The sequence below is a fragment of the Rhinolophus sinicus genome, linkage group LG04, assembly GCF_036562045.2.
Source record: "Rhinolophus sinicus isolate RSC01 linkage group LG04, ASM3656204v1, whole genome shotgun sequence".
Lineage (NCBI taxonomy): Eukaryota > Metazoa > Chordata > Mammalia > Chiroptera > Rhinolophidae > Rhinolophus > Rhinolophus sinicus.
The window spans coordinates 157,445,789-157,460,766 of NC_133754.1; the positions used below are offsets into that span (position 1 = coordinate 157,445,789).

General features: G+C 41.8%; 1 protein-coding gene across 4 annotated transcripts in view; it reads left to right on the forward strand.

Annotated features, from left to right (window-relative positions):
* The first annotated feature begins 211 nt into the window (after positions 1-211).
* Positions 212-14,978, forward strand: part of RUSC2 (RUN and SH3 domain containing 2) — a 45,112-nt gene continuing 30,345 nt past the window's right edge. For 2 of the 4 annotated variants that reach the window (XM_019729040.2, XM_074330683.1), the window contains exon 1: positions 212-517. The gene's annotated coding sequence lies outside the window, so the exon portion shown is untranslated. Of the gene's footprint in view, positions 518-5,245; positions 5,424-14,978 lie in introns of those variants that run through there. The other 2 variants (XM_019729042.2, XM_074330682.1) reach the window with 2 other exon arrangements.

Below are 14,978 nucleotides of genomic sequence, written 5' to 3' on the forward strand. Positions count from 1 at the left end.
GTTTTGTTATTTTTCTATTTTCCCCAAGTGGTTCTACTGGGGTGTCAGGGTTGATAATCCATGCTTTAGGTGAAGGTCACTGAGCAAATGCACCTGCCTTCGAAGCCAGTAGGCCTTCGCCCCACGGTTCACGGTTCCAGCGCCCGAGAGCCGCGCTTCACCGGCCACACCCCAAAGGGGCGGGGCGCGGGCCGCATAAGGCGGAGCCACGGACGTAGCCTCGCCGCTCCCCTCTCGGGAAAGCACTGCGCGTGACTCGCGGTGCCCTTCGCTGCGGGAACGGGGGAGGTGGGCGAGCACCGTGAGCCCAATGGGCCAAACCAACGCGCCCTCCGGAGGGGCGGCTTGAGGGCAATCCAGATTGGACCATCGGCGCCGCTACTGCAGGGGGGACCGGGCGTTACCAACCCGTTTGCAGAGGAGGGGGCCGCCGGCCTGTCCCCGCTGCAACGCGACCCCTGGAGGGCGCGAGACGCCGCCGCCGCTGCTGACGGACCACGCTGAGGCGAGAGACCAGGTAGGGACGCCTCTCCGGGACTCGGCGTGGTCCGGGAGACCCCTTGCCCTCATGTTTCGAATGACCCCTTCCTTAGGAGAAGGCCCTCTGCCCACCTACCCAGCCCTCAGCACCTCCGCCCTTCCCCTCACCTCTTTCCCCTCGTTCCCTAAGCCCCATCTTCCTGGTCCGCTCCGACCCTCTGGACCCACCTCATCCTCAGTCCTCTTCCTCATCCTTCAGCTCTGGCATCCACTGAACCTTCAAACACCCAGGACCACCCATCCCTTTGGGCGTCACCCTAGATCCACTCCAACCGTCTCTTCAAACTGTCCCTTCAGAGACACCCTCTCAGCTGGCTTGCGCCCAGTTGTCATGGCTGTACCCCCATCTGTGATGGCCCTGGGGGAGCGAGAAGGCCCAGCATCCAACCCTGTGACTGCCGCGGGGACCTCCTTATAGTCAGCCCCAGCCGGCCCTCTGCGCCTTCCGCCCCGTGGGTCCCTGGTTCCCAAGTTGGTATCTGCCCTAGCGGATAAAGGATCTCTCCACCGCATCCAGCTTTACCTTAGGAAAACCTTTGGCGTGGCAGTTTGCCAGTCCCCTGCCACTGCACTTTACCTGCTGCGAAGGGCACTGTGATCCTGTTGCCCATGGCTGACTTGGGACCGCCAGGCTGGCCCTGTGGACGCAGGGGGACTGCCCTGAAGGCAAGGACCATACACCATTTATATCCCCAGCGCCCAGGACAGTGTCTGACACATGGTAGCGCTCAGTAGATATTTGATGGGTGGATGAATGAGTGAATGAATGAGTCCAATGCAGAGGCTGTGAGCAGAGTGCTTTAATGGAAAAGGTGTCACTAGGTACATAAAGGGGGGAAAAGGAAAAGCATGGGCGGAATTACTTGTGCTGCTCATTTTGGGAGCATAAAACAATATATTCAGTCTTTCAATTAATGCATCTAATTTCATTTACATGCAAGCTTCTATACGTCAGCTGTTTTCCACTCATGTTCTGTTTACAAGAAAAACAAAAAACAAAAAGTCAGGGCTGGAGCTGCAGAAATTTTTGTTGGCTAGTGCCTTAGAGGCTGCCCAGATAATCTTGAAAGAGCTTTGCCCAGGTGAACGAGCATGCTCCTCTTGCTCTACTTAGTAAGAGACTAACTACTTATCTCCCTCTGGGGAAGAATTCTGGAGGCCAGCCACAGCCTTTAAAGCTGACTCAGTGTATTTATTCTTGTATATGGTGTAAGGAGGTGGTCCAGCTTCATTTGTTGCATATGTCTGTCCAGGTTTCCCAGCACCATTTATTGAATAGACTGTCTTTACCCCAATGTAAATTCTTGCTTCCATTGTTGTAGATTAAATGATCGTATAGGCATGGATTTATTTCTGGGTTCTCTATTCTGTTCCATTGATCTATGTGTCAGTTTTTATGCCAGTACCATGCTGTTTTGATTGCTATGGCCATAGAATGTCAACTATAACTATATATATGTATATGCATACATATATATGTATATTAATGTACAGGATGTGGAGTACAGCATAAGGAATAGAGTCAGCGGAACTAACAGCTATATACAATGTCAGAGGGATGGTAGATTGGGGGAGGGGGTTTATTACTTTGTGAAGGGTATAAATGTCTATTGTATTGTTCTGTACACCTGAAACTAATTAAGAAAAAAAGCTGTGACTCAGTGTAGCTGGTCAGCCCGTGCTTCAGGACAGGTTGGAGGAATGAAGGACCTCAGTTATTTTACCCTTTAGCTCCTGGATACACAAACCAAACCACCCCTGCCTCAGAGACTGGAAATATAGATGTTCCTGGCAGGGATATCTAGTGTGAGAGACATCAAAGGTTCCTAAATACTACCATAGTTAATCAGGCCACATGGGCCATTTGTTTCTCAGTAGATCAGACTCAGGCAGGGATTACGACTAAGCAAACAATGTCAATAATAAACAGGAACATGAGCCTTTTAAAGATGGAATTCCCAAAGAACAGAAAGCCTGGAACCTGTTTCTGTTGATTCCTAGGAGGATGACCTAAACAGATTAAGTTTCCTGAGGGTAAGACAGGGTTCAGAGCCTTCAGTTTTGGCCCAGGTTCCATAGGGAAGTAAATAATATTGCTGAGTGATAAAACAATGGCTGGAAAGCTGTAGGAGTTTGTAAGCTAAGAAGTATTTGCCTGACTAGTAGTAGCATAATTGTAACTGGGGCTGGGAATGTTAGTACCGTAGGAAAAAACAGTGATTGGAGTTTAGGAGGCAATGGTATGGCTTACTGGAAGGAAGAGAGATCCCACCACTATCCCTGGTATTGTTACCTGTGCCCCTCGTGCTGCATGGCCATAGGGCAGTTACCACTATTGTTTCTCTTCTGCTTTGAACCAGGTCAAAATCTGATTTCCTCTGAATTTTATGTTAAGTGTTTAAGGTCCCTTTTTGAGGCCAGGCCTGCCTAACAGGAGTCTGGGTATGTGCTCACCCATTTCTAGCTCTGATTTCTCTCTCTTCACTTTCTTTTTTTCCTACCCTCCGACCTATCTTTATAAAGTTTTGCCTCAAAGGAACTAAAGCAGGGAGGGGCTCCTGAGTTGGATTAAGCATGGGTATGTCATCTAAAGACCAATACATTTTTTCCTTTTTTTTTTGGTGATCAATACATTTGTAATGTGCTTTTTCACTTGTCCCTGTCTGGGCTCCCTGCTAAGACCTCAGTAACCCCAGAATACTCTGAATTATTTGATTTATTTTTTCTTCGACTTCCAATATTCCAGAGTGTTGCCAGATAAAATACAGGATGCCAAGTTAAATTTGAATTTCAGATAAACAACAGGGTGTCCTGTATTTTCCTTTGCTAAATCTGGCAACCCTAGTTCATGGGGAGGCTTATGACTTCTAATTTTCTCTCTGCAAATTTAGGACAATAACTCACCCTTTTCTTCTGTTACTCATACACAGTGACTGCACACTCTATCAAAAGTCACTTGACTGAGATGGCTCACTGCATGTTAGGGGAAGGGCAGGCTCTATAGAGATAGTCTGATTGGTCTGTGTTGAGGTTACTCAGAAAACCCCCACACAGACATTGGCATATGATATTGTAGTTCCCGTCAAATGAGTCCATCATGCAAAATGAGCATATTATTTTGAGTGGCCAGATATCAACATTGCTCTGGGAGACACGGCCATGGGTGGGATGGGCAAGTGAGAGGTGGATTCTAAAGAAAAAGTATAACTCATAGCAGAACCTCTCTTTTACTACATTTACTCTTTTTGTACGTGTGGTAAAATATACATAACATAAAATTTACTATTTTGGCCATTCTCAAGTGTACAGTTCAGTGGCATTAAGTATCTTCACATTGTTGTCCAACCATCATCAGCACCCATATCCAGAACTTTCTATGTCCATGTCCATTAAACACTAACTCCTCATTTCCCCTTTCTTCCAGCCCCTGGCAACCACCATTTTACTTCCTTTCTCCGTAAATTTGACCCCTTTAGGCCATATAAGTTGAGTCATACAATATTTGTCTCTTTGTGAGTGACTTATTTCATTTAACGTAATGTATTCAAGGTTCATCCATGTTGTAGGTTGTATCCAAATTTCCTTCCTTTTTAAGGATGAGTAATATTCATATATCCTGTTTATCCAGTATCATCAGTGGACACATGGGTCGCTTCCACCTTTTGGCTGCTGTGAATAATGCTGCTCTGAACACAGGTGTGACCCGGTGTGCAAATATCTGAATCCCTTCTTTCACGTCTTTTGGGTATGTACGCGTCTGTACCCAGAAATGGAATTGCTGGATTGTATGGTAATTCTATGTTTACTTTTTTGAGAAACTGCCATACTATTTTTACAGTGGCTATACCATTTTATATTCCCACAGCAATGTAAAGCAGTACAATTTTTCCATTTCCTTGCCAACACTTATTTTCTTTTTTCGTTGTTTTTTTTTCTAATGCTAGTCATCCTAGTGGTTATGAAGTGGTGTCTCATTGTGGTTTTCATTTGCGTTTCTCTACTGACTAATGATGTTGAACATCTTTTCATGTGCCTATTGGCCATTTTTTATATTTTCTCTGGAGAAAAGCCTATTGAAATCCTTTGCCCATTTTTAAATTGGATTATGTCTTTCTATGTTGAGTTGTAAGAGTTATTTATATAGTCTGGATAGAAGTTCCATTATACAAAGTCTGACAATTAAGTTCGCGAACTTGTTGCACCAATGTCACTAATCTTTTTTCGATATCAGAGGGATTATTCATTATAAATTTGCACCAACTGGACAAACAGTTTACTATTTGGAAATGCTGAAAAGGCTGCGTGAAAAAGTTAGACGAAAATGACCTGAACTTTTTGCCAACAATTCATGGCTCTTGCATCACGACAATGCACCAGCTCACACGGCACTGTCTGTGAGGGAGTTTTTTGTTTTGTTTTTTTAATTTTATTGCGGAATATTGGGGAACAGTGTGTTTCTCCAGGGCCCATCAACTCCAAGTAGTTGTCCTTCAATCTAGTTGTAGAGGGCACAGCTCACTGGCCCATGTGGGAATCAAACTGGCAACCCTGTTGTTCAGAGCTCGTGCTCTAACCAACTGAGCCATCCGGCCACCCTGTGAAGGAGTTTTTATCCATTAGACAAATAACTGTGTTGGAACACACTCCCTACTCACCTGATCTGGCCCCCAATGGCTTCTTTCTTTACCTGAAGATAAAGGAAATACTGAAAGGAAGACATTTTGATGACATTCAGGACATCAAGGGTAACATGACAGCTCTGATGGCCATTGCAGAAAAAGAGTTCCCAAGTTGCTTTGAAGGATGGACTAGGTGCTGGTGTCGGTGCATAGCTTCCCAAGGGGAGTACTTTGAAGGTGACCATGGTGATATTCAGCAATGAGGTATGTAGCACTTGTTCTAGGATGAGTTCGTGAACTTAATTGTCTGACCACTTATGTCTTTCTATTGTTGAGCTGTCAGAGTTCTTTATATATTCTGGATAGAAGTCCCTTTTTAGATATGTGATTTCCAAATAGGTTCATCAATTTCGTGTGTTCCTTTTCGCTCTTTTGATAGTGCTTTCATGCACAAAAGTTTAAAACTGTGATGAAGTCCAGTTTACCTATTTTTTTCTTTTATTGCCTGTGCTGTTGGTGTTATATCAGAGAAATTATTGCCAGATTCAATGTCATGAAGCTTTCTCCCTGTGTTTTCTTGCAAGTTTTCTTATAGTTTTATCTCTGATCATTAGGTCTTTGATCCATTTTGAGTTAATTTATATATGTAATGTAAGATAAAGGCCCAACTTCATTCTTTTGCATACAGATATCAGTTTCCCCACCACCATGTGTTGAAAAGATCATCCTTTCCCCATTAAATAAGCTTGGCAGTCTTGTTGAAAACCATTTGACCACAAATCCCAGGGTTTATTTCTTGGCTGTCTATTGTATTCCATTGGTCTATATGTCTGTTCTTATGCCAGTACCATACTCTTTTGATTACTGTATTTTGTAGTAAGATTAGAAATAAGGAAATGTGAGTCCTCCAACTTTGTTTTTTGTTTGTTTGTTTTCACGATTGTTTTGGCTATTCAGGATCCCTTGAGATTCCATATGAATTTTAGGGTGGATTTTTATTTTTTTCTGCAAAAAGCGTGTTAGGATTTTGAAAGGGATTGCGTACAATCCATAGATTTGCTTTGGGTAGCATTGGCATCTTATTATTATTGTAGAAAGAACACATAACATGAGATCTATCCTCTTAACAAATTTTTAAGTGTACAATATATTGTTGATTATAGGTACATTGTTATACAGCAGATCTCTAGAACTTGTTCATCTTGCTTGACTAAAACTTTATTCTCATTGAACAGCAGCTCCCCACTTTTCTCTCCCTCAGCCCCTGGCAACCACCATTCCGCTCTTTGATTCATGAATTTGACTATTTTAGATACCTCATATAAATGGAATAAGGCAGTCTTTGTCTTTCTGTGATTAGCTTATTTCACCTAGCATAATATCCATCTCAGTTGTTGCATATTGCTGGTATTGACGTCTTAACAATCTTTTTTTTCCCTTTAAATTGAAGTTTATTGGGCGACAATTGTTAGTAAAGTTACATAGATTTCAGGTGTACAATTCTGTAATACATCATCTATATCTTGCATTGTGTGTTCACCACCCAAGGTCAGTTCTCTTTCCATGACCATATATTAGACCCCGTTTACCCTCTTTTAGAGCCCCACCTCCCTTTTCCCCCTTACCCTCTAGTAACCCCTAAACTATCATCTATGTCTATGAGTTTTTGTTCTTTCAGTTGTTTGTCTTGTTCTTTTGTTTTCGGTTTATATACCACATATCAGTGAAATCATATGGTTCTCTACTTTTTCTGTCTGACTTATTTCACTTAGCATTATAATCTCAAGATCCATCCGACATTTTAACAATCTTATGTCTTACAGTCCATGAACACAAGATATCTTTCCATTTATTTGTGTCTTCTTTAATTTCTTCCAGCAACATTTTGTATTTTTCAGTGTATAAGTCTTTTACTTCCTTGGTTGAGTTTATTCCTAAGTATTGTATTCTTTTTAAAGTTATTGTAAACGGAATTTTCTTAATTTCCTTTTCAGATTGTTTATTGTTAGTGAATAGAAACACAACTGATTTTTATGTGTTGATTTTGTCCTGTGTGTTTTATGTGTTGAAAAGTCCTGGGACAGATTCATTTATTAGTTCTAACAGCTTTAGGGGGAACCTTTAGAGTTTTCTACGTATAAGATCATGTCATCTGCAAACAGAGACATTGATGCCTTTATTTCTTTTTCTTGCCTAATTGCTCCGGCTAGAACTTCCAGTACTCTGTTGAATAGAAATGGCAAAAGTGAACCATATTTCCTCTTAACACACAGTCTTATGGGTTTAAGGATTTCATATACAAGTACTTAATAGACACTAAGAAGGAAACTGTATTTTAGCTTAGTATATTAAGCAGTGTTAATAGTGAGTCATCAAGAAAAAGTTAAGTTATAGCCTATATACTGTATATAAAACAAAAATGTATAGAAGTAAAAGTGTACATTTTAAAAGTTTTACCAAAATACCTAAAGCTTTTTAAAAACTAATGTTTATAATTAAAAAAGAAGAAGAAGAAGACCCCTGTTCTCTGGAATTCTGGTTTAATTAGAAAGTCTTTTATCTTCTCCAGGAAGATGAGACAGTGAACTCTGAAATGTCTGCTGTGTTTTTTTATTTCTTCTGTGAGGTCCTGTGGTCAAGGACAATGAATTGATCACCGAGCAGAGAGAAAAACAGGGACAGCAAACTCCTGGCTAGGAGTTAGTTATCTTAGGATCCAAAGTCTGTACTTGTTTATCTTAGTATCCAGGTAAAGAGAAAAGGAGAGCAGAGTATTCCTAAAGACAGTATAGGTAAGGTTTAGATGACCCCACAGCAAAAAGCAAAAACTCAGAAGGAGAGAGTTGGGGTTCTATTTCTTCGTTGTAATGGACAATAATTTGTTAGCTGAAGTGAAGTCCAAAGCCTCAAATAAAAAGTGTGTGATATAAATAGGGACTGAACTCCAGCAAAATGAATGGAAATAAAAATGGAGCTCAACTGAGAGCAGGTTATTGATCGATTCTAGTGACTCCTTCAAGGGCCAGAGTTTTCCGTTCAAATACAGATAATTTCGGTTGCCAATTCAGTATAAGCTGGTCTCTGATTAATAAATATGCTAATGGCCTCCCTGGACAGAGTTGACTTTTATGGATTAGCTGTCTTTCCTGTGAATGCAGCACATTCCAGAGGCCTACTTTGTATAGTCATAGTTACTTGAATGTTTGTTCCATCTCCCCAGGTAAACCGGAAGCTCCATGAAGGCCAGCACCAGGTCTGTTTTGCTCACATAGTGCAGCGCCTACACTTCGTAGGTGCTCAGTTAATGTTTGTTGACTGCTTCATCTACTCTTTAGGCAAGACTTGAGCATATGAGGTTCTCAGGTCCATGAACAAATTCTTCCATGCGTCTGCCTGAGCCAGGAAGCAAACCCTTCTAGACCCCTGATGGTGTGCTTCTGGGTTGGGCTATTAGATTCCGCAGGTCTTGCCTCCTTTGGCTGGGGCCCCAAAGGCTTGATGCCATTTGGGCTTGGTTTTGGCAGTAGGGCTTGTCCTTGTTCTGAGATTTTAACAATAAATGGACTGTGCTATTTCCTGTCCCCTGGGGAGCTCAGTGGGACCACAAGAGAGGGGCAGTGGGAGCACAAAGTCACTGCTTTCTCTCCTGGAACCTCCCCATCTCTACCCAGAGATGCTCCAGTATCGGTTGGCCAATCAGGAAATTCCAAACCCTTTTCCTGAAACTCTAAACAGCTTGAGGAATCTCTCCAGCTGGAGTTGGAAAAGCTCCCAGTGAGGAGAGCCGAGTCTTATGTAACGTTACAGACTTCCCTTTTTTAGGAAAAATGTTTCTCAGCGAGTGCTGGACTTTTGGAGACACACCCTGCATTCTTTCCTGGCTGCTCAGCAGCCCCGTTGGAAGCAGCTAACAGGGCAGAGTTGAAGGTGAGGTGAAGGGGGGAGAGATGAAGAAAGAGGGAGAGAGGGACGTCTGTCATTCTGACTGGAACATGCTGTTCTGGTTCTCATGCTGTGGCTCCCAGTAACAGTGGGAACTCGGGAGCGGAGTTGTGCCTAGGCCTACTCGCCCTGCACATGCCGGAAGCCGACCACTGTACCCCCTTTATCCTCTCAGCACCCACACCCCAACAAGGAGGTTTAGCATAAAGTGTGTGTAAATAAGTCCAACGCTATAGTGAGTCAAATGCTGCTCTAGAAAAAGAAATTTTTCCAATTTAGCTTGGTGAAGATTCTGTTCCTCCCTTAATTCAATTCAGTGAACATTTTAAGCCATGTGCCAGGCGCTGGGCGAGGTTGAATGAGTCAAAGACGAACAAGACTGTCTCTAGCCTTAACAGGCAACCAAGGAGGAAAGAGAAAATGTGTATGAGTAGTTATAATACACTTCCTTGCTTAATAGTCCTTTGCACTGTATGTAATCCTTGTATCCTTAACTCTTACAAAGTAACTAACCGTTATGTTTCTGTCCACCTGTCAACTTAAATGCCTGCTAGATACTTCAATATAAACAAAAGTACAAGAAAATCTCCCCTCTTCAGGTGTGACCAGTTATTTTACTAAATTATGCATGAAAGGGACAGGCACAGTTTCAAGAATATTCTTATTTTAATTGTTTTTATTTCCATAATTTCCTCAGCTCACATAAGGCATTTTGGAACTTTGACTGTAACTTGAATCTTTCAAAATAATAAATAACTTGGACAGCAAGTTATAATTTGCCCTAGACATGCCTGTAGCTTTTGCTTTTTACCTGAAGTAAGGGGTTAGGCACTTAATTCATACGTTTTACCCTAGGACAGGTATTTATCTTCTTTGGGGCTATAAGTGGGTGGTCCCTCGTGTCTCCTGTGATGAATATGGTCCGTGCGGCCTAGGCTTTCGGGCCTGTGAGGATCCCAGGTGGCCCAGAAAATTCCATCAGCCCTTTTACTGCCAGAAAACTCAGAAAATACAGATAAACAAAAAGAAGAAAACGTGTGTACAGTTTTTAAAAATAAAAATGGGATCATACCATGAATTGTACTTTAAAAACTCTGTTAAGCACATAGTTTCAGCTCAGTAACTCTTCTAACACAATGTTATTTTTATGTTTTGTGGAGTATTTCATTACGTGGATTACCTCACTTTATTTAATCAAGTCACTAATGAGGAAGCATTTAGAATATTATTCTTAATTTTTGCTTTTATAAATGGTACTTCAGTGAACATCCTTATGTATATATCTTTTGTACTTTTATTGTGTTATTTCTTTTAAATATATTTCCTAGAAGTAGACTAAAGCGTATACTTCAAATTTTGATACATATTGCTTGGCTGCCCTCTTGAAAATTTCATTCATTCAAAAATATTAATCTATGTGCTCCAGACATTGTGCTAATAGTAAATTCTGATAGACGGGATTCTTGCCTCCATGGAGTTTGCTGTCTAACATTAGAAGCTAAACAAACGATTATAAGACACAATACAGGGAAGAACAAGGTGCTTTGGGAGCATATAACTAGGACACATAATGTGGTCTAGGAAGTCATTGAACTTGTGATGTTTCAGTTTAAAATCTGAAGGATGATTCAGAGTTAGCCAGACAAATGCAGGGGCCATGTTCCAATCAGTGCAGATGGTATAACTGTAGGTCCAGGTAGGAGCAGCAAAAGATGCAACTGCAGAGGTAAGATGTGAAGGGCAGAATACACTTTTAAGGAGTGTGGGTTTTATGGAAAATGTTTGAAGGGTTTTTAAACAAAAGGGTGATATAAATGGACTTCTTTTTGAAAGGCTGGCTCTGGGAAGGGAGACCAGGTTAGAGGCTGTTGTAAGAGTTCAGACAATTCATAAGTATACCTTGGTCTTGGGTAATACCGTGTTTCCCCGAAAATAAGACCTAGCCGGACCATCAGCTCTAATGCGTCTTTTGGAGCAAAAATTAATATAAGACCTGGTCTTATTTTACTGTAATATAAGACCAGGTATATAATATAATATAATATAATATAATATAATATAATATAATATAATTAATATAATATAATACCAGGTCTTATATTAATTTTTGCTCCAAAAGACGCATTAGAGCTGATGGTCCGGCTAGGTCTTATTTTCGGGGAAACGCAGTAGCATTGGGGATAGAGAAGGGTGGACAGGATTAATAAGACTTGGTGGTTATTGGCATGTGGTAGGATGTATAAAGTGGAAATAAATGTGAATAACAGAAACCCAAAACTGGTGTCTTAAATAAGATGAAAATTTATTTCTTTCTTAACAAGAAAAATCCAGAGGTAGACAGTCCTGGGCTGGTATGGCAGCTCCACAGTCATTTGAAACCCAGTGCCTTCCAGTTTTTTGCTCTGCTATACCAAAGCGATGCATAATAACAATCCAAGATGGCTACTGCAGCTCTAGCCGTCACACCTACCTTCCTAGCTTCAGGATGGAGGCAGGGAAGAAGAAGGATGCAGACTGTTCATCTTAAAAGAAATTACCCAGAAGTCTCACAAACACTTCTACCATAACTTAGTCAAATGGCTGCACCTACCTCCAAGGGAGGTAGAAATGTAGGGTTTCAGTTGAGCGCATTGTGCACAGCTGAATATCAGGCTTCTGTTAATTTGAAAGAGAAAAAGAGAGTCGATATTTGGCAACTAATAATCTGGGGCCTGGGCAAAGGGGAAACTACAATTCAGCCAAATTGTTTACAAGATAATATTGATTATGCAATGTTATGATGGTATATACTATGGTATATACATATACCACTGTTGAAAAGAGACTCCTTTGGCTACTAGGCAAAAACATAACATATTAAAATCCTGTTTATTATCATAAAGAATCAGCAAATGTTAGGTCAGATAAGGCCCCAGCTTAAATGTGAATATAGCCGTATTGATTTGACCTGAATCACTACCACGCAAAATTGTCATGCTTATGATTTTAAGCCCTTTGTCATTCATTGCTATTCAGACTATAGTAAAGAGCAGACCAACAGATTGCTGCTATTTAGAACAAAGTTTAAAGAGGACCTAAATTAGGGCATTTGCTTATTGTTCTTCTCCGCCAAGGATATTAGCAGTATATTATAGTGGAAAGAACAAGGACTTTGAAGTGAATCAGAGTTCCAAGCCCAACTCCCCTACTTTCTAGCTCTGTGATTGGATCAAGTTATCTCTGCAAGAGCCTTAGTTTCCTCAACTGCAACATAGGGATAATAATATCTATTTTGCATGGTTATTGTGAAGATTAGAAATGCATTTATGACAAACATCAAGCGAGTGGGTAGCATAGTAAATAATAAAATAATAGCTGTTATTTTAAGTATGAATCTTTGGCTGTAAGTCATTTCTTTCTTTCTAGTCTGTGGTGTGTGGGGAGGTGTAGCTCCAGTGGTTCCTGACCCTTTGCACAAAGTCCTTAGGTTGCTTCTCTAGCAGTTTGATCCCTGTTTGCAAAACCTGTAACTATTTATGATAAATCCTAGATTCACAGTCAGGCTTAAGTCTTGGCTCAAAATGAGCTCACCCCTACCCTGACGCCTTTCATCCATGTTTACTGTGTCCCAACCCATCTGACCGTTGATAGTTTCCTTGCCATCCACAGGCATAACACATATAGAAGTGGGAGGGCCGGGGAGGACAGGAGGATTTGGGACCTGAGCCAATTTAAGTGTAGGTTTGGGAGCTGGGAGCAGGAAAAAAAAAAAAAAAAAAAAAAAGCCTGGTAGAGACATGGGGTAGTATTATTAAACAGAAATAGAAAGATAAAAGCTGTTTATGGCTCAGTCTGCACTCCAGAATGATAATGCAATAAGCTAAATTCCATAGATGTTTTTGAAGCACTTTATACGAGGGGAATTAGCCTGTCTGTCAACTCCAATACAAATAACCTCAGAATTCTTCCCTCACATTCCACAGCGGCTCCTAGGAAGGGAGCTGCTTCTGAAACATATGCATCAGCCCTGCAGTAAGAGGAAAAGGATCTCTAGGCAGGCCAAGCAGAGTTTGAATGTGGAGGTTACAGACTGAATAGATAGGCCTTTAAGATCTAGAGTGGAAGTCAGCAAATTATAGCCTGTGCCAGGGTGATTTTATACAGCCCACAAACAGAATAGTTTTTACATTTTTAAATGTGAATGTACTTGTTATAAAAATGTATACACATGACCTATATTCATCTTTTGTTATCAGCATATATTAAGTATTACAATTTTAATACAGTTTTTTCCTTTCTTAAAATGTGTATACATTTTTTTGGCACCTTCTGTATATATGCCAGAACTTTGTGGCCCACCAAGCCTAATTATTCACTACCTGTTCCAGCACATATTATCTGGCCCTTTCCAGATAGAGTTTGCTGAAAGGAGGGTGGATCTCTCCAGAGGCCGCAGGATGTCAGAATATCTGTTTTGAATGCCAGGATAGGCACTTGCAGAAAAGGAGGTGTCAGCATCAACGAAGAATAGATTTCTATTTCTCCTCTCCAAGAGCTCTGGAGACCTGGCAAACTAACTCCATACTGACGGATTGCTGGACTAGGAAGAGTGGAGGCTTTTGTTGGGTTTAGAATACAGTATTGCCTTTGTTCTAACTGAGCAGTGGAATGCATCCTTTCATCAGCGATGCTTTCTCAGGCCTTTAGGCTAAGGCCAGTTTGTAAGTACTGCTGCTGAATGCGTATCAATGGGATGCAAGCCTCAGATCCATGTCCTGGGCCCAGGCGTAGGGGAGAGTTAGGTTTGTAGATGGAGCAAGCAAGTGAGTGGAGGGGTTACTTTTTGCCTGCATATTTCTACTTTCTCTATTACACGTTAATGGAAATTAATACCTTATGTCTAGGGAAGCAGATTCCTAACTGTTTCCACCATTCCTCAAACCAGAGGAGGGGATTCTAGTCCTGAAAGAAGAGAACTGCACGTCCAGGCCCAGACCGGCTGCACTGCCCAACGTGGCCACTGTAACCTAGGAGAAGGAAAGACACAGAAGGCTAGGCTCTCCACCTACTCGTATATACATGAATAACCATTACATTTCTGAAATTCTTTGGTCCAAAGAATTTACAGCATTTACATTTCTTACTACCTATTATTTTAATTGTTCAGATTTTTGTCCTTGCCACAATACCAGAAGGTGGATACAATTAGCCCCTTTTCTGATGGTAAACCTAGAGCTTTGAGAGGACAGGTACCCTGCCCCCAGATGACCTAGCAAGTCGGAGAAACAGCCAAGAATGAAAGCAGTGTTCCTATCCTTGGGCATCCTGCCACTACCCTAGGCATGGGTAGCTTCCAGATGGAGCTGAGATCAAACCCCGTATCTCTAGTGATCCAATCTGGTTGTTTCTGAGGCTGCATTGTTGTTCTGATGACTGGCTGGATAAGCCTTGAATGACAGGAAAAATGTATTGAATGAGTGGTTCACCGGCCTCCCTTTCTGCCAGCACCCTGGCTCCTCAAGAAATGGATATGTTGTGTCACTGCCCGTGGTCATGAGTCAGCCACAGGCAGGAAGACGGTGGAGGGTTGCTGCTGTGCACGTGGCTGTGTCTTTGCACTTGAGCATTCCTACCTGGTGTGTGTACATTTTTGTCATTCCACAGCAGTCTGCTGCACTCACGGCCACTCCGTAGGCCAGTCTACATCTATTTACATAGCCGTCCAGCTGTCAGCCTCCTCACACCCGTGTCTGCCTGATGGGACAAGGTGAAATCTGTGTTAGGAGCTGCCTTTCAGGGAGATGAGTGTGATAGCCACAGAGTTCCAGAGACTGTGGTCAAAGTGTATGGTCCCTGGGACCCCAATCTCTAGGCCTTGGGGATAAAGAGGCTTTCAGG